Genomic DNA, 19,628 nt, shown 5'->3' with positions numbered 1-19,628 from the left:
ACCTTAGATCATCTTTGTTAAATCGTTATAATCCTTCTAAATTAAGGGAAGTATACAGATTATTTCCCACAAGTGGTATCAGAGCTTTAGGCTACGTTTTTAATTTTGATGATTTTCATAAAATTTGTATGTGAACAATAGGATTTTCGAGAAAAAAAAAGTAGGGTTTCGAATTTTTGTGGTTCGAAATTTTTTTTTCTGCCGTTTTTTTTCTTTCTGTTTGATGATATTTTTCCATTCTATTTTTCATATTATAGTTTATAATCAGTTAAAATTATCATATGAAGAATTGGTAGTTTTTGATTTAATGCAGATTAAGTTAAAATTAAATGGAATCGTCATGTTTATGATAAAAAGATTGTTTTTGCTATATAGTTTTTGGCATATAAATTGATCATGTTTATTATTTCATATGCTAATCATGTTCTAATAGCAAAGGTAAACAATTTAGTCATCAAATCTTGTTTTAGGGCATATTGCCGCAAAATGAAAAAAAATAGAAGGCCGTTTTTTTAGGGTTTACGGAAAAAAAAACACTTTATTTTAATTTTGTTTTTTGGTAAACCGAGAAAAGAAAAAATAATAGGAAAGTTTTTTTTTATTTGCCTTTTTGCCGAAAAAGAAAGAGAAAAAAATTTATGGAAAGTTTTTCCTTGTTTTTCGTATTTACCGAATTAAAATAGGAAAGGGGCTGTTTTTTTTAAAATTCAAATCAAGTGATGACTAATAAATAAAAAAAAATTTGTTTTTTCAGTGAGACCAATTTAAAAAAATTGGATTTTGTTTTTTTTTATTTTGGCCAATTAGTTATTGTGAATCGGTTCACAATTTAATGATACCGAGTTATTTTAAAGCAGTTTAAAATTTTGACGGATAGAATTCATATTACAAGTTTAATATGGATTAAGTATGAAATTAATGTGATTAAATTGCAGAATTGTCACTTAATTTAATTTAAATAGGTGGTTTGGATAAATCAATCAACATAATTAATGTATTGTATTATGTATGTTTAATTTATTTTAGTTGATGCTTTTAATTTTGTTGAATGAATCGAATGAATGAATTTTATTTACGTATTTAATTTTTGCAATCGGTTGTAATTTGTAATACTTAGTGTGGCCTTAGTCAAATTATGTTTTCGTAATGAAGGAAACATAATTTCTTATGTAATTATGAGATCTCGAATCTCCTTTATTTTAGTTTTGGGTTTTTGAAATTAGAATGTAATTAATAGGTCAATTATGTAATTTTATTTATTGTAATTTCAAAGAAGACTAAAGATGAAGATTCAAGCTCACTCCCGCTACATGGATCAAGATGGAACATCAAGACAAGCTTCTCGGGTCCAAGGATGGATTCCAAACTTGTATTTATTGTTCATTTTGATAGGATAGGCCACACTAGGACTTTTACTGTTTTTTTTTACGTTTTTCATTTTTATTGCTTTTCATTCACATGTTAGTAATTGCATCATATTCCGCCTAAAACCAAACCACCTACTACTACTAAAATGCATGAAAATTGACTCATATAGGTTGTATGTTAATTTTCATGGACATGCGATGTCACGATCTTTAAGCCATCACTTTAGTTTAATGATTCTCGCATGCTAGATTATAGTTCACTTAAAATGAATTTAAATAAAGTTGATGGGATCTTCCTCTAAAACGGAAATTGAGATTAGTCTTTATAAAGGCAAACATCTATGAATCCCTTCTTCGTCCGTAGGCCTAATATGACCCCTTCTACGTTGGGTAAGTAGTTGTGTTGACTTAGTTTACCTCAACATCATAGTCCGAAGAGTTTCTCGTGATTGTGATGGACTAAAGATAGAATTTACAGAAATTTATCGACCAAGAATTCTAACGGTAGAATTAGCTAAAAGGTTAGCTTATCAATTTACAAAGAATTGAGTCTTGGGGTCATTTATATAATTCTTGAGGGAGGTCAATTGTATAAATGTTTTTGAGTCTTCGCGTTATGACATTAGTTCATTAGACTTAAAATTAAAACGATGCACATGCTTATTATTTTATTCTTCTTTCGCAGTGTAGAACATGTTTATTATCAATAATCTTTATTTACAACAAATGGTTGAAAATAACGCAATCCCAATGCCTAGTGCCACACTAGATCGTTCATCCTGGCTAAAAGTGTTCATGGACCAAATGAATCAGTCCACGCGATCAAGAATGATGGGTCCAACTTTGCGGATTGGGAGGCGGCACTACGGAATGCTGCCATTGCGGACGGTAAGCTCGGGTATTTAATCGAGCCAATACCGGTCAACCTGTGCCCAAATGCGAGGAGTCAACGAGTCACTCGCTTATAGTGACTTCGTTATGGAAGCGGGTGCGATAAAGAACGTACTCATCTTTGCAATGTAAACCAATTTGCAGAGACGCTTCATTGCCCAAAGTGCAAACAAGATTTTCACTACGCTCACTAACGAGTTCTCAAAAGCACCGAGAATCGTTACATATGAGCATACCGTGTCGCTTCTTTGATGCGAAACTCCGAAGGGCCAACCAGTTAGCCCACACATTCGCACATGATTGAGAATGTCGAGAAGTCGGAGACACCGAATTGTAGAATCAGTGAGAGCATTGTAATTGACCGAATGCTTCATTCTCTTCACGATGGTTTTGCCCTTTTCAGGGCGAACTACTACATGAATGACTTGAAAAAGAGTCCTCATGAGCTACACTCCCTTCTCGTACAGACCGAGAAGGATATGAAATTGAGTGGGAGCATGAAGCAGGATGTTCTCACGATTCACAACAAGAGTAAAGGTAAGGGCAAGGCTCATGGCGACCTAGCTGTAGGTAAGCCAAAGTTCAAGAAACCAGAAAACGGTAAGAGTGCGCCTGGTGAGACTAGTGGCTCACAGGGCAAGACAAAGAGCAAGGGCGGTGACATAGAGTGCCACCATTGTCACAAGACTGGACATTGGAGGAGGAACTGTCCCGTCTACCGTGAGGACATCAAGGTAGGCCGCGTCGTTCCTGTTGGTATGTCATCTTATATTTATATGATTGAGATTAACCATGCAAGTTTGGAACTTGGGTACTAGATATTGGTTGTGGTTCTCATCTGTGTAATCATTTGCAGGGCCTAAAGAACATCATACCTCTCGAAAAAGGTGATGTGGACCTGCGAGTCGGGAATGGAGCACGAGTTGCTGTTGCCTCGAAGGGAACATATGTAATCCAACTCCCTAGTGGTTTTGAGTTATCTTTAAATAATCTGTTACTATGTACCCGATTTATCTAAGAATATTATCTCGATTTCCGTACTTGCTAAAGACGGTTTTACATTTTCAATAAAGGATAATAGTTGTATTTTCTCTTTTAATGAAATGATTTATGGCAAAGCAGTTTCCATGAATGGAATTTATATCTTAGATCAAACCACGGAAGTATTACACATGAATAATAAGAAATTAAAGGTTGGTGACAAAGATCAAACCTATCTATGGCATTTTCGAATGGGACACATAAATGAGAAACGCGTAAAGAAACTCGTCGATAATGGGACTATTCCCGCATTCGGATTTTCTGCATATGGCACGTGTGAATCATGTCTCATTGGCAAGATGACTCGAATTTCCTTCAAAGGTGTTGGAATGCGCGCTAGTGACCTATTAGGACTCATACATACGGACATATGTGGATCTATGTCAATTACCGCTAGAGATGGCTATAGATATTTTATCACTTTCACGGACGATTTGAGTAGATACAGATATGTCTACTTAATGAAGCATAAAAGTGAGTCCTTTGAGAAATTCAAGGAATACCGAATAGGGTAGAACCAACTCGGTAGAAAGATTAAAGCACTTCGTTCGATCGGGTGGAGAATATCTTTCAAATGAGTTTGATCAACACCTGAAAGACTGTGGAATCATTTTGCAGTTAACTCCACCTGGAACACCTCAATTGAATGGTGTGTCTGAACGGAGAAATCGAACCTTACTTGATATGGTTCGATTCATGATGAGTTACACCGTAGTGCCTGATTCATTATGGGGTTATGCTCTTTTGTCAGCTGCTCTTATACTTAACCGAAGTCCGTCTAAAGCTGTCGACAAGACTCCATATGAAATGTGGAAGGGAACGGTCCCTAACTTGTCCTTTATTCGGGTTTGGGGCCGCGAGGCTTATGTCAAGTGGAGACACGAGGATAAGCTCGGCCCTCGATCGGTCAAGGCATACTTTATAGGTTATCCAAAAGGAACATTTGGTCATTACTTCTATTCGCCTACCGAACATCGAGTTTTTGTTGCGGCTAGTGCGACGTTCTTAGAGAAAGAATTTCTCGAGAACAAGACGAGTAATAGAACCTTCGAGCTGTCGGGGATTCCAGAGCCAACGACCGAGGAACGGATGGAGGAAGTGGTTCCTCCAACTGATGATACGGTTAATATTCCTGAGGAACTTAGGAGGTCGGGTAGAGACTCTCATCCTCCGGACAGATACATTGGTATGGTCGAGGAGAATGACGTTTTACTTCTAGAAAGTAATGAACCCGCAACCTATAAAGGTGCTATGGCCTGTTCCGACTCAAAGCTATGGCTTGAAGCCATGCAATCCGAGATGGAATCCATGTATGAGAATAACGTATGGGATCTAGTTGATTTACCTAATAAGGTAAACCCTCTAAAGTGCAAAAGGCTTTACAAAATAAAGCGTTCTGTAGACGCGCAACCAGATATCTATAAGGCACGACTTGTGGTAAAAGGTTTCACTCAAGCGCAAGGATTGCATTATGATGATATTTTTGCACCTGTAGTCATGCTACGTTCCATTCGGATAATCTTAGCAATTGCCGCATTTCATGATTATGAAATTTGGCAAATGGATGTGAAAACCGCCTTCTTAAACGGTTATTTGGAGGAAGAGTTGTACATGGTGCAACCCGAAGGTTTCATAGATCCTAAACATCCTAAGAAAGTATGCAAGCTTAAGTGTTCCATTTATGGACTTAAGCAAGCTTCTCGGAGGTGGAATCATCGTTTCGACCAAGTGATAAAAGAGTATGGTTTCACTCGATCGGTCGAAGAACCATGCTTATATATCAAGTCGAGTGGGAGCAAGATTGTATTCTTGATATTGTATGTCGATGACATACTCTTGATTGGGAATGACATTCCTCTCCTATCTTCGGTTAAAGAATGGTTGAAGAACCATTTCCAGATGAAAGATCTGGGTGAGGCACAGCGTATATTGGGAATCCGTATCTACCGAGATAGATCACGACGGACGTTATCACTTAGTCAAGAGTCTTATTTGGATAAGGTTCTTGAGAGGTTCAGCATGACCAACTCCAAGAAGGGGAACCTTCCTATGACGACTGGGATGCAGTTGAGCAAGTCTCAGTCACCCACGACGCCTGAAGGTATTGAGCGCATGAGTCGTGTTCCTTATGCATCTGCAATAGGATCGATCATGTATGCCATGATATGCACACGTCCAGACGTGGCATATGCATTGAGTATGACGAGTCGGTACCAAAAGACTCCAGGTAAAACACACTGGATAGCAGTCAAAAATATCCTTAAGTACCTACGGAGGACTAAGCATTGGGTATTGACTTATGGAGGCGATACTAAGCTATGCGCAACCGATTCTGTGAGATGCTAGCTTCCAAACGAATCGAGATGATTCAAAATCTCAGTCCGGGTTCGTCTTCACTCTTAATGGTGTTGCGGTCAACTGGAAGAGTTCCAAACAGAGTGTTGTAGCAGATTCTACTACTGAATCCGAGTACTATACCACTTCGGAGGCAGCAAAGGAAGCGATATGGATGCGTCAATTCTTACAAGGGCTTTCGGTAGTTCCTAGTTCGAATGACCCGATCACCATCTATTGTGACAATAGAGGTGCCATCTTCCAGGCTAAGGAGCCAAAGTCTAGAAACAAATCTAGACATGTACTTCGGAAGGCTCACCTGATCCGTGATTACGTGGAGCAAGAAGAGATAGTGATTGACAAGATTGCGACGGATGATAACATCGCAGATCCTCTCACCAAACCGTTGAATTATGATAAGCATGTAGGGCATGTTAATTCCATGGGAATTAAACATGTTCCTAAGTTGTAGTACTTGATTATGGATTTGATACATTATCTTTTTCATATATTATTTATAACTTCATCGTTTTATATATATAATATTTTGTTTTTCATGTGGATTGTACTGACAACATTGAACGCCACAAAGTGAACTGAATTACATTATATTTATTTTGGTCCGTAATCGCCAATGTGAGCTGATAACTCCGGCTATTATATTGTGCAGTCGATTGATGGTGGGTTCAACAAGCCATAAGTCAAACGGTTGACTGATCGATCACAGATACGAGATTATGACGATACCTCGTAGGACAACTTTTTGTGACAACGTAATGGAGTCCTAATGTTTAATACCATTCGGTGCCAGGTCGTGGATAGGACATCCATTGTGTTCCTAGAGTCGATTCTTTTGACTATCAACTGTCTCTTGAGATTAAGGCAGTTTTTGGGTGACTTTGGTTTCTTTCTCACGGTCTACCGTAACTGAGGCTAAGTATATTTTTTCTGGGTCATTTCATACTGCGCTTACATCTGCAGGATTCGAGTTGAGGAAAATATCCAACCCTTATCAGGTATAGTTATTTCTCAGGGCCACTCGAGGAGTTGTAACTGAAATGCATGGCCATGCTCGAATGTTGATTCGTTTATCAGTTAAGTTACTCTCTAGTCGGAGAAACCACTCTTGATATTGATCGCTTGTAAAATACGACCTTTGTGAATTCGGATTTGCAAATTGTTTTACATTGAGTGGGAGAAATTTTATAGGATATGAGAATCGGTTATCGCACATACACTTGTGAGGACAAGTGGGAGTTTGTTGGAGCTTGTGTCCTCCACAAATTAGTGTGATAACATTTGTAAATCTCTTACAGGTTCACAAGGGTATACTTCGTATATTTAATCAGTTGATTAACGTTTACCTAATAACGGTTGGCTTGCTAGAAAGTTTGACGTTATTATCATACAGATGGCGGTGATCAACTGGTCCCTAAAGATCACACCTATAAGATGTATTTGAGAAATGTGGTTATAGAAATATAATCATATTGATGCCCAAAATGACTAAAAAGTTAGTCAATGTGTTGATGAGATAATTATTTAATAAAATTAAATAATATTAAGTTGAGACAATTAATCACAATTAAGTAAATTAAATATAATAAGTTATATTTAATTAAATATATATAATGTTAGCTTGGACGAATTAATCTGTTAATTCGTAATTAAATATACTCAGTTGTATTTAATATCAACAAGTTGAATGTGTCATAGTGGTAATAGTGAGGGTACGCATACCAAGAGGTCAGGGGTTCGATCCTCACTAGATGACAATTCAAAACATATTATATATTTTTGGAAAGACCAAAAATAAGGATTATACACTCCTTATTTCGGTTTACTTGGCCGAAAATTAGGAGAGTTTTTACTTTCCTAATTGACTCCAAGTTTCGGTCTGTATAAAAAGAAAGGTAGAGAATTATTTCTACCCTAATGCTTTTTCTTGACCTTGCCTCCTCTCTCTCATCACAAGAACACAAAAACAACTAAATTTTATAGAAAATTTTAGATCGATTCTAGCATTATCAAAGGGCATATCTCAGATCGTATTGGGTGCAACTAATAGGCGAATATCAATTTTGATATTGTTCTTAGGCCATATTTGCTGGGACCGAAGGTTATTTCTGAATCTTTTACTTTTGTTTATGTATTTTATTTTATGACCTTAGATCATCTTTGTTAAATCGTTATAATCCTTCTAAATTAAGGGAAGTATACAGATTATTTCCCACAAAGACGAGCGGCTAGGGGCACGGGACGCTCGGATTATGCATAAATAGGCTTCAGGAAAACTCGCCACAAGACGAGCGTCTTTCAGTGAAGACGAGAGGATTCTGCTATGTGGGACGAGCGTCCTTTAAAAAAGACGAGCGGATTCTCTTACATGAACTTTTCTTAAAGTGTTGCAGCAAAAAGACGAGCGGATTCTCCTTAAGACGAGCGTCCAGAATCAGACGAGCGTCTTCTCAGGTGGGACGCTCGGATTCTGTTACAGACCAAATTTTTTATTTTTGCAGCTCAACAGGACGAATGGATTCCTCCTCAGACGCTCGGATTACTGCAAGATGAGCGGATTACCCTTAAGCCGCTCGGATTCCTTTTGGACAGCACGAATTCAGGTCCATCCGTGCACTGCATAACCCATTTCATTTCCATTCTTCAAATCTCGTGTTCGACATTGTAGTGGCACTACAAAGGCATGAATAGCCTAAGCAAATGCTATCCCCACAGTAAGTTAAAGCACTACATCAATAAAATCATTAGTCCCTCCCTCACTTCTCTCAAAAGTGATGAATATCTTGATCAAGGCACAAAAATCCAAAAATGACAAAAATGCAATGTAAGAATTAAAATGCAAGTTAGGGAGTTAGAATATTTACAAATGGTGGTTTGGAGAGGACTTCACCAAACTCTCATTCTTAGTGAGATGTCATGGGGGCATGTTCAAGGTGTTGTTGATGTTACCCAACACTTTGAAGAAGTAGTCAAAAGCTTGTTCATTATCATGATAAAGATCCTCAATAGATCTTTGCACTTGTTGTCCTTCATGATGGTCTTGATCGATAGCGTTGCCAATATAGGGATTGAAAATCCCTTCAAACTCATCATCCCAAAGACCGCAAACTTCGTCTACCTGATCATTAAAAATCTCTTGAGTTGATAGAGACAACTCTCCTACTTTTTTGATTTGGCCAATGAGGCCATCCTCTTCACTTGTCATGGGTGAGCTTTTCAAGCTCTCCTTGTTTCTATTCTCTTGCTCTTTTGATGGAGCATCATCAACTTTCTTTTTCCATTGGAATTCCGACTTCTTCCCATCATCCTTCCGGCTATAGTGATCAACCATAAAACATGGTTCATGCAAACGGGGAGCTCTCATGCTCTTATCAAGATTGAAAGTTGTGCTCTCATCTCCCACTTCTATAGTAAACTCTCCATGTTTCACATCTATTACCGCACCCGCGGTGTGCAAGAAAGGTCTACCTAGAATGATTGGAATATTGGAGTCTTCTTCCATATCAACAATGACAAAGTCCACCGGGATGAAAAATTTCTCAACTCTTACGGGAACATCTTCCCATATCCCTAATGGTGTCTTCGTCGATCTATCGGCCATTTGGAGTGTGATGTTGGTAAATTTAAGCTCTCCCATCCCTAACCTTTTACTCACCGAATACGGCATAACACTCACACTAGCCCCTAGATCACATAAGGCCTTGTTAATCATGGTGTCGCCAATGGTACACGGTATTGAGAAGCTTCCCGGATCTTTAAGTTTCGGAGGTGAACTCCCTTGAAGGATTTCACTACTCACCTTAGTGAAGGCGATGGTCTCAAGCTTCCGGATCGACTTCTTTTTTGTAAGGATGTCCTTCATGTACTTTGCATAGGCCGGCACGTGATTGATTAATTACGTGAAAGGAATCGAGACTTCCAAATTCTTCACAATCTCCATAAATTTTCCAAGTTGGTCATCAAATTTGGGCTTAGCTTGACGACTTGGAAAAGGAAGTCTAATCACAATGGGTTCCTTCTCCTTGGCCTTGTCTTCACTTTTCTTTGAAAATTCTTCCCTTGGTGGTTCTCCATCTTTGGAGTTTTGCACAACTTCTTCTTTGTCACTAACTTCCACAACTTCATCCTCAACTTACTTCTTCGGTCCTTCATATCTCGTACCACTCCTCAAGTGGATGACACTAACCGTTTCATGTATTGGGGGATTACTTTGAGGTGGTAATTGCCCCTTTTGTCTTTGAGAACTTGAAGATGCTAGTTGAGTCAATTGGGTTTCCAACATTTTGGTGTGGGCTAGGATGTTGTTGATGGTGATGTCCTTTGCTTGACTATCCTTTTGCATTTGAGTGAAAAACTCTTGTTGAATCTTTTGCATTTGGAGGACCGCTTTTTGAACATCAAAACCTTGGTCATTTTGTTGATTTTATGGAGTTTGGTTTTGGTAACCTTGGTTTTGGTTGTAAAAGGGTCTTTGATTTTGGTTTCTCATGGGAGGTGGGGTGTATGTTGGTTGAGGGTTTTGAACATTTTGGCTTTTGTATGAGAGATTTGGGTGGAATTTGGTGTTTTCATTGTAATAATTAGAATAAGAGGTACCACTCTTGTATGCTTGAAAAGCATTCACTTGTTCATTTGTTCCCCCTACATTCACTTTGGTCATGTCCCAAAGTTCCACAATTCTCACATATCCCACTTGGGATTGATGAAGATGCCGTCATGGCATTAACATGTTCCTTTGGTGATTTTGAGGCTTCTTCAAGTCTAGCCATAGCTTTTTCGAACTTCAAATTGATGGTATCAATGTGAGCACTAAGTTGAGCACCCAATTGAGTAATAGAGTCCACTTCATGCTTTCCTCCTCTAGTAGCCTTGCGAGGTCTACTATATTGTGAATTATGGACCGCCATTTCCTCAATCTTGTTCCAAGTTTGATTATCGTCAATTTCGGTGAACATACCATTTGATCCCATATTGAGAATGTTTCTTGAGTCTTCATAAAGACCATTCCAAAATTGTTGTACCAAGAACCACTCGCTAAGTCCATGATGAGGACATGAGCGACAAATTCCCTTGAACCGCTCCCAAGCTTCATACAAAGATTATTCATCTCTTTGCTTAAAACCCGTAATTTGAGCTCTTAGCATGTTAGTCTTTTCCGGTGGGTAGAACTTTTTGTAGAAAGCTAGAGCCAATTTTTTCCAAGAGTCAATTCCGAGAGTAGCCTTATCAAGGCCTTTCAACCATTGTTTTGCGGTGCCAATTAGAGAAAAAGGGAATAAAACCCATCGAATTTGGTCTTGAGTTACACCGGTTTGTGAAATCGCATCACAATAGTCACAAAAAATCTCCATGTGAGAATGAGGGTCTTTACTAGGCATCCCCCCAAATTGGCTTCTTTCGACTAATTGGATAAATGCGGATTTGACAATGAAGTTTCCGGTTAAGTGTTGTGGTGTGGGAGTACCATTGGGTAGGTTCTCCTCGGTGGGTACGGAATATGATGAAAATTTAGGCATTGTGGGTTGATTTTGTGTTGGATTTTGTGTTGGATTTTTTGTTGGGTTCTCCTCACCTTCTCTTGCAAAAGGGTTGACGAACTCAATAGTGTTTGGTTTAATATCTACAACCTCACCAATACCTCTCAAAGTTCCTCTAGCAAGTCTTCTATTGTTTGTCAAAGTTCTTTCAATTTCGTGATCAATGGGTAACAAGTTACCTTGTGATCTTCTAGACATGCAAAATATCAAACAACTTGAAAATAATTAGAACAAACCTTGAGGAGTTTTACTTCCCCAAGGCAAAGAAAGACACAACTAATAAAAATCAAGTTAACACCGTCCCCAGCAATGGCGCCATTTTTGGTCGTACTCACTTGGAGGTTTAGTTTTCGGTTACTTGTCGTTAGGAGCACCTAGACCAAAACAATATTTATAACTTCACAAACAACTCTACTATTAGTAAAGAGGCAAGTAAAGGTCGGATCCCAAGGGACGGGTATTGAAGTAAGATTTTCAATTGTAAGTAGCGGTGTCTAGGGGTGTCACAATTTGGGGTTTGAAGTAGAAGATCACTAAACTAAATAGCAATAAAAGTAAACAAGCAAGATGATTAAAAAGGGATGTAAACAATTGGTAAAAGGCACTAGGGTGTCATGGGGTCATAGGGGATTCATGGGAATTGATCATACAAACATATTCTCAAATTATAAGTAAGTAATTATTGTTGTGATGGATCGAGTTGGTTTATATCTTACAATCCTAGGAAGGTTTGGGTCCCGGAGCTGAATCGATTAGATTGTACAACACCTACAAGTCGACTTAATCCTCCCTACTCAACTATATGCATGGTCTAATGAGACTCGAGTTGGTTTATATCTTACAAGTCTCATTGAAAACGTAAGTGATGGGTAAAAAAAATGCAAGGATTCATAGGCTCGCATTTCATCAAAAATAACATGTGCATAAGTTGAGATCACAACAAGCAAGCAAATAAACTATGAAAACATATTAAATTAAGCATGAATCATTCCCCATGTTGATTTCCCCTAATTACCCATTAACCCTAGTTAAGGAAACTACTCACTCATTATCAAGTTTAGCATGTTAACAAGGTTGTCAATCACATTAACAAAGCAAGACATGATGAATAAATGAAGATAATTAACAATATTTAAAAAGGGATTAAGAGAATTATACCTACTAATGATTCCAATAATAAAGCAAAGAATAATAGAAGTACTTGATGATTGATTGGAAGGTTGTCAATTTCCCAATAATAATCCAAATAATCTTCAATTACCCAAAATAAAAGATGAACCAAAGAGAGATTAAGGAAATGAGATTTATATTAAGACTTGATTAAAAGTTGATTACAAGATTAAGAAGAGATTAGAATTATATAAACTACACTAGAGATTGATAAGAAGAACATGATTATCTAATTAGACTAATGGGGTATTTATAGTGGGGATTAGGTACACAAATTAGGGTTTACTAAGGGCTTAAATGACGAATAAGTCCTTGAGGAATCGCTCCTCTCAAAAGAGATGCCGGTCTCCTTTTTGCCGGTCTTTCCGAAATATGCGCATCCTTCATAGAACAAGAAGAAAACAAAAAGTTGTTGTAACACAATCCGAGCGTCCAAGGCAGTGGGACGAGCGGATTGCCTGGCTGTTGGACGAGCGGATTCCTTGGCCGGACGCTCGGATTCTGACCTTCTTGGACGAGCGTCCCGAGGGTCAAGCCGCTCGGATTCTTCGTCAGTTTCCTTCTTTTCTTCCTCCTTCTTCCAACAATCCTCGGGGATCTTGTCGGAGATGCAAGGATCTTTCCTCATCATTGCCCATCTACTATAATATGTACAAAGGCCTTCTAGTCTTGTCTTCTCTTTGATGCTTGGTCATTGAATTCAATCAATTTAGCTCTATTTTGCCATGAAAATGCAAGGTTTGCACTCCTTTCCTACCAAGAGAACAAAACCTCAAAGAATATGCAAAATAAAAGACTAAAGACAATAAATAACCTAAATATGCACTAAAAATCATGGGAACAAGGCTAATTCGGAGACTAAATACGCTCAAATAATGGTCACATCACATATGTATAAACATACTTAACTGTCTTAGCTATTAATTTGTGATAAAGGTTTTACCCATAAGTAGAAACCACAACCTTTACAACATAAAAACACTACTAGCTAAAGTCAACCCATCAAAAAGAATTTAATACATTGAATCAAAATCTTAGCAAGCCCAAATTTGAGCCGTAGTTTAGTCAAAAACGCATGATAGTATTAGTCAGTAAGCAAGATTGATTTAACATGCCCAAAACAATTTGCTTTTATCAGTTTATCTATGGTGAACAAATTGCACAACTAAGGACAAAAAGTCTTTGAAAATCAATGACCTCTAAAAGTAAGGCAATAGGATGGACGAACAGACAAAGCACGAGGAATTGACTAATTAAGAATTCAATAGATGCTCGGCAAATCAGGCACCATGAAACATGACGTAAATCGCGCTCATATACGGTAATAAAAAATTCTCATCCCAAAGGCAAAAGCTCAATACGAAAGATTCACGGTGAGAATTTTAATTAAGCAAGGCAGAGGCGATTACTCGCTCTGATACCAACTGTAAGTTTTATAGTCTAAAATAACATATTCTAGTCTCATAATGAACATGTATAAACCGAATGCGGAAGCTAAAAAGAGATCGATTCTTTACCTCCAAATATTCTTGAAATAATTAATCCGTCTTAATGAATTACCCAATTTCTTATGCCCCAAATCTAACTTGGCTTCCAAACCCTCGGCCTCACAATTTAGATGGTGTATTTTCTTAATGAGAATGGTGTATTTTCTTATTCTGATTGGTAAACCTTCATCAGAATAAATATGTTCCCCTTATATAGACTCTTGCCATCAAAGAGTCAATTGAACAGTTTCCTAAATTGTGAATGGTAAGTTATGGGAGATAATAGTGGAAACAGAAGCCTAGGTAAATTCCACCATACAATGGACCAACTTAATTTTCATAAAATAACTTAATTAAATATTAATAAAATACTTATTTATTTTATGGAATATCTTGGATAGTGATAGGCGCCACGATCGCCAAATTGAAATCTTGGCCTCTCACAACCCTTTTTAGTTGAAGGGTTAAACTCACCCCACGCGAGAGGTGGCGCTAAAATTGGGTGTCGGCGGGGTGGCGCCCTTTCATTTTCCATAAAGAAGTAACACCGTGGTACCAAACTGAATCGTGTGAATATTTTGAAGTTTGGATATTAATTCATCTTCAAATTTTATAAACATCAAGAACTTGAACCTAACTACTTGTGCTGGCATGTTGGCTTAAGAATTCCACGAAAATATATTCCACCCTTTAACAACTTTAAGGTGGGGTTTTTTTTTCGAATATATTTAATAATTTGGATATGAGTGCTTATTTGCTGCAGAACTTCGATCGGCTTTTCTTTATTATAACCTTAAAAAGAGTTGAACCTATATAAACAATTACCAAAAAGCAGTGCATTCATAATATTTCGATAATCTTCTACGCAAGATCACATTCCAAACAACGTTAAACAAAGCAAGAGCTTATAATATCACACTTACATATTCCATGGCTAGCTAGCCACTGCACTTCATTCAAAATCACCTTGCCTTGGAAAAAAAAAATAAACAAATATATAAAATCAAAACAACAACACGAGAAAATTTTCACTGATATGATTTAGTTTTCATACCATAAAAAACATTGAACATCAGCCTCCAAGTCTTCCTACCGCAAGTTTCGTTAACAATGCACATCAACCTCTTATTAGTGTTCCTCATGCAAGTTTTGTTATTTGTCAATTAAGAGCATTCTTGGGCTTGTGAGTTAGACTTCTCTCCTCCACCGCGGGTAAGGCCAGACCCATCTCGTGTTTATTATGGTATCAGAGCCCAAGGCAAAAAAAGACCTGGTCTCGTGTTTAAATCGAGCCTTTATGTGCACCGACCCGCCGTGAGGATGTCCATCCCTCCGGTTTCAGCATGAGGAAGTCCATCCATCGGGTCGAGTGAGCACCGTGACGGCTGTGAGGATGTCCAGTCCCTCCGGACCGATCTTTAAGTGTGGGCTCACAAGTGAGAGGTGTGTTGGAGTATAAATCCACTGTGAGTCGCATCGGTGAAAAAGAGAGATTATCTATCTTATAAGGCGCAGGTGTTTCTCCCATTCTTGAATTGGTTTTGGGAGATAAGAAAGTTCTTGAGCATGAGTTAAACTTCTGTTCTCCACCGCATGGTAAAAAGTGCCGCACCCATCTCGTGTTTATTATCAATTCACAAGAATCTAAATGGAACAATGATATTGCAAAGTTGCTCAAAGATAAACTAATTAACTATCCATTATTATTCAAAAGCCACTGGAAACTCACCATGAGTAAAAGAGAGATAAAATTATAAAATTAAGGTAAATAAATACAGGAAAGATAGAAATAAGTACTTTAGTAAGAGAAAACGATTTAGATATATAACATCTTACATTATATTTACGAAAAAGAGGAACTGAGCATTGAATAAGAGAGGAACAAACAACTTTAGGTCGAAGGTTGTCGTAGATGATTGAATCTGGATGGTTATTCAAACTGTGCACTTTTAAACCCAATTCGGTTATATATGACTGAAATCTTAGGGATGCAAATATGATTTGTACATGTATCATCATCTTAATAAAAAATAACGTAATAAAAAATATCCATCTACAATTATGAATCTAGTTACTAAGAAGCCTCTTGAATTCTCAACGTTTGTTACTGTAGCAATATTAGTAGCATAGTTGTGCAGTTTAGTGTGGGAATGCGATTCGTTTGGCAATAAAGAGTATGAAATTTAATTAATGAAATTTATGACGGTAAATAACTTGGTGAAAAAGTTAAATTACCTTTTAACTTATGAATTTATGGGAGTAGCGAAGAGTTGAATAATTATTAGGATGATTAAAGTCGTCCATTTAAATTTCCAATCAACTGGTAATTTTTGGGGGTCTATGAACATGAGTAGATTATTTAGTGTGTTAGGAAGAGATTTATTCTAGTGACGCCACATAGGATTTAGAACAATAATATGTGATGGGCGTAATTATATTCGCACCTACCCAATGCCAAATATCAACATATTGAAGCAGTCAAAAGCCAAAAGACAATGAGTCAACGTATTAGGCAGACTGACCTAACCCAAGCCTTGCTCGTCGGCTGTCACTGGTCTCGGTCTCGGCAACTAGCGCCGTGAGAAGCACATCCGCGTACTCACATCCAGTCCCCTCGGCATGGAGTCAACCAGGCCACCCGGCTGGGGTCCCTCGGCCGAGGTAGAACAGTCTTTCCACCTGCTAGCCACTTGGCCACTACGTGACAAAAGGTGAAAGTCTATAAATACTCCTTAATCCTCATTGAGAAAACGATCTGAAAACTATCCTAAAACTCACTAATAATCTGGTATAAACTCCCTTATCTCTCTACAATATACTTTGCCAAGTAACATACAACTTATCTCTTTAAGTTTACTGACTTGAGCGTCGGAGTGAGTACGCTCGGTACCAAGCCGAGCCCTCAGTTTGTTCATCTTAAACAGGAAAGAGCGAAAGGAAGAGTCAAGCAAAGACATCGTTCAACAAGCTCACGTGGTCACAACTCTGCTTCGGAATTACACACGGAACAATTGGCGCCGTCTGTGGGGAACCATACTAAAAGCTGGTCACCTACCTTACAAAAAAAAAAAAACAAACAACCAAAAACCATTCAAAGAGCTAAGAGGATGTCAAAACAACAAGAAATAATTGTGAGTGACGAAACTGCATACTACCAGGATGACACGTTTCCTAATTCTGAGATCGGGGCGATCCCCACCGGCCGAGTCATTGAGCTTGAAGTACGGATGCCGAGAGAGCCGAAACACCGCTGCCGACCGCCAAGTCACTGTCATGGGACATGTGGTCGATGCGGCCAAATTGAAGCTATTCCTGGACACGATGGGTGGTACGCGGTTACTCTGTCACGGGCGACGGGCGCGCGCCTCCACAGTGACCGGGGCCCACAAAGTAACTCCGAACAACTTGACCGGAGTAATACAAGGAGCTGGGCATGCAAGGACGCCGGCGGAGCCCGTGGTGCCAGTGGCAGACCAAAGTCCATCCCCCACTCGCGGGAGGACAGCGTCGCCGCGGCAACAACGAGGCCACCCCCGGAGGAATGAAAGAAGTCCGACTCACCAAAGTCGGATAACAAGAAGCCCTTCCCGCCACATGGAGAGAAGCCGGACTAGGGTTGCGAGGAGTCGATCGCCGCGTGTCATTCGGCACGTGGTCAGACAGCCCCTCAGTGCCTATGTCCTCGAAGTCCCGGTGCCGACCAAACTGAAGCTGCCGCCCCTATCATACAAAGGGGATAGCGACCCAACCGACCATGCCGAGGCTTTCGAGTCATACATGTCGGTATGAGAGCAACCCGATGAGGTGTGGTGCCGAGTCTTCCCAACGACCCTCCCACGGCATGGCTCGAGTTGGTACAAGGGGCTACCTAATGGCTTGGTATCTTTGCTATGCCGACACGAGAGACAACTTCATAGCCCGAAGACGCTGCAACAAGAGAAGGGCCGTGGAAACCTCGGATCTCCTAACTATCCGACAGGGGGAGGACGAGTCCCTCCGAAGCTATGTGAAGAGGTTCGACGCTAAGGTTCAGCAGATTCGTGAGCTGAACACCGAATCTGGCGGCCTTCGACCGATGAAAGGCTGCCCGAAAGGCGAGTTCAAAAATGAGCTCATCAAGTGCGAGGACCTCAACCTAGACTCCGCCGGAAAGATGGCCGACCGAGCCGTAAAGGTGGAGGACTATCATAAGACCAGGGTAGGCCACAGCCGGCCGGGCACCCGAGAGGAGGAGCCGCCCGGACAACGTAGATGAAGGACGCCGTGACATGAATAGGTCACGGCCGAAAGATTTAATAGGAAATGAGAACTCGGCGGGCGCCGGGGAGTTCGGGACCATACACCCGAAGCGGTGCAGCGGTCTCACCCCCCTGGTCAAATCACCGGCCGAGGTCTTTGCCCTAAGTAAGAATGAAGGGCGAGAAGTGGGCCGGCCCCCAAGGCGAGGGGACGGCGCGACACTAGCCGATTTTGCGACTACCACGGCCAAACCGGCCATAAGACCGACAACTGTCGCATTTGAGGAACGCCATCGAGGAGCTAATCCGAAAGGGGGCCCTCAGCAAGTATGTAGCTGGAGGCCCCGAAACAAGCTCCGACGGGGCGAACAGAAAATCAGTAGTCCAAAGGATAGGAGTGATCCAGATTGTAATCGGAGGAAACGAGAACGGTGGGTCAGTTAATGGGCACAAACGGCACCTGAATGAGCTATACCAAGCCATCAACTTTGTGCCCCGTACAACGACCCGCTTGTAGTCCACCTAGACATAGCCAACCACTTGGTCAAAAGGTGCCTAATTGACACAGGCGCCTACACAAACATCATGTTCAGGGAGTGCTTTCTCAATCTCGGTCTGAAGATTGAAGACCTGAGCCCCTGCACCAACCCGCTATACAGCTTCTCCGGGGCCGGCCTGGTACCCCTGGGGTCAATCAGACTGCCGGTGATGTTTGGCCAAGCCGATGCGGCCAAGAATGTTTTATCTGAGTTCGTGGTCATTGATGGTTCGTCTGCCTACAATGTTCTCATAGGCCGAGTCACTTTGAGCGAGGCCGATGCAGTGATGTCCATCCGGTCCCTGACATTGATGTATGTCTCGGACCGGGGAAGCGCAGGCTTCGTCTCAAAGGACGAAAGAGACGAAATAGTCAATGTCCAAGTATCTGCCAGGGGGTGCAACATGCAATCCCTCAAAGTGGCGAAAAAATCAGAGAAAGGGAAGAGCCCATCCTTACAGCAGGAGGGTGATCCGATGCACACCAACGTCGGCATGGTTGAAGGAGCCGAGACCGAGGAAGTGGAAATTGACCCAGGGCGCACCGTAACTGTCGGTGTCGGCGTGGAGCCAAAATTCAGAGCCGGTCTCCTAGACCTGCCGAGGAAGAACAAAGATGTCTTCGCATACTCAGCAGCCGAGATGCCAGGCGTGAGCCGGGAGGTGATCGTTCACAAGCTGAACGTACTCTCCACCGCTCGCCCTGTCAAGCAGAAGATGAGGAACTCCTCAGCCGAGAAGGATGAGGCCATCAAAGCTGAGGTAGATAAATTACTAGAGGCGGGCTTTATCATGCCTTGTACTTATCCTGAGTGGCTAGCAAATGTTGTAATGGTGAGGAAGTCATCAGGGGCGTGGAGGATGTGTGTTGATTTTACCAATCTTAATAAAGCATGCCCTAAAGATTGCTACCCCTTGCCTCGAATAGATAGTTTAATTGACGCCACGGCAGGCTACACTATGCTGAGCCTGCTAGACGCCTTCTCGAGGTATCATCGGTATTCATGG

At 40.3% G+C, this 19,628-nt stretch overlaps 1 long non-coding RNA gene and 1 other non-coding gene across 2 annotated transcripts; one reads left to right on the top strand and one right to left on the bottom strand.

The window, feature by feature from the left end:
* The first annotated feature begins 10,688 nt into the window (after window positions 1-10,688).
* On the top strand, window positions 10,689-10,795 carry LOC141624127 (small nucleolar RNA R71). The gene has a single exon (XR_012533938.1). It is a non-coding gene; the product is annotated as a small nucleolar RNA R71 (small nucleolar RNA).
* A 1,814-nt stretch (window positions 10,796-12,609) lies between these two features.
* LOC141621896 (uncharacterized) lies at window positions 12,610-15,025 on the bottom strand. The gene is made up of 3 exons (XR_012532767.1): window positions 14,900-15,025; window positions 14,769-14,816; window positions 12,610-13,111 (listed from the first exon to the last, which is right to left on the bottom strand). It is a non-coding gene; the product is annotated as an uncharacterized LOC141621896 (long non-coding RNA).
* Window positions 15,026-19,628: the final 4,603 nt, after the last annotated feature.

Source organism: Silene latifolia, chromosome X (genome assembly GCF_048544455.1).
Source record: "Silene latifolia isolate original U9 population chromosome X, ASM4854445v1, whole genome shotgun sequence".
NCBI classification, from domain to species: domain Eukaryota; kingdom Viridiplantae; phylum Streptophyta; class Magnoliopsida; order Caryophyllales; family Caryophyllaceae; genus Silene; species Silene latifolia.
This window is presented reverse-complemented; position numbering and strand designations above follow the sequence as displayed.